This window comes from Dipodomys merriami, unplaced genomic scaffold, assembly GCF_024711535.1.
Source record: "Dipodomys merriami isolate MVZ:Mamm:240054 unplaced genomic scaffold, mDipMer1.0.p SCAF_1820, whole genome shotgun sequence".
Lineage (NCBI taxonomy): Eukaryota > Metazoa > Chordata > Mammalia > Rodentia > Heteromyidae > Dipodomys > Dipodomys merriami.
In genome coordinates, this window is record NW_027203183.1 from 46,117 (window position 1) to 47,214 (window position 1,098).

The following is a 1,098-nucleotide window of genomic DNA, read 5'->3' on the forward strand; positions in this document are numbered from 1 at the left end:
CCAGAGCCAGAGGTCAAGCTGCAGGACCACTAAAATTTACAAATAAAACACAATAAATAAAAAGGAGAGTGGAAGAAGAGAGACTGAAATCTGAGGATCACAGTTCAAAGTTAACACAAGTAAGAAAATCCATAAGATTTTCTCTGTGTGTGTGCATCTGTGTGCCATCCTGTGGCTTGTATGTGCCATCCTTGAACATGTGCTGGTTTGGTCAAGGCTAGAGCTCGACCACTCCCAGCTTTTCAGTGGTTAATTGGAGGTCATAGTCTCATGGACTTTCCTTCCAAGGCTGGCTTGATTCATGATAGGCTTTGACTCAGACTTTTATGTCCAATTAATTGTCAAAAAGAAAAGAAAAAAACCTTGGAATTGAGTTATGGCTCAAGTGGCAGAATTGGGCAATCACTTTCTGGGATAGCAACCAGGTCGTGAAATCAAGCCCCAGGACAATCACAGAATAATTAAACAATAGGAGGTTAGAAGTGCAGAAGCAAGATCGAATGACAGAGGTTTAAATAAATCAAGCATTGGTAGCTCACTGATGTTCTATCAGCTACTCAGGAGGATGAAATCTTAGGACCACAGTTGAAGACCAGCCCAGGTAGAAGAATCCATGATACTCTTATGTCTCATTTGCCACCAAAAATATGCCACAAGCTGTGCTCTGGCACATGTGGTAGAGTGCTAGTCTTAAACAGAAAGCTCAGGGACAGCACACATGCCCTGGTGCTGAAGCCCTAGCACAGACACCTACAAAAAGAAAGAAAAAAGAGCACAAATTATAAAAGATGGGAGAAAGTGAAAATTATAATTTCAAAATGAGCCACGGTTGTTGGTTTATTTGTGTATTCCTAGCTACTCAGAAAGTTGAAATATGAGGATCACAGCTCAAAGCCAGCCTGGGGAGGAACATGCTGAAATTCTTTTCTCCAACTACACAGCAAAAGCTGGAAATGAAGGTGTGATAGTAGTTGTAAAGTACTGAAATTCCATGAAAAACCTGGGAAACAGTACCCAGGTACATAATTCAGCCCAAAGTCGACCAAAAACAAAACTGAAAGAAGAGCAGAAATAACCATTTGAGATTTAAATACAAGC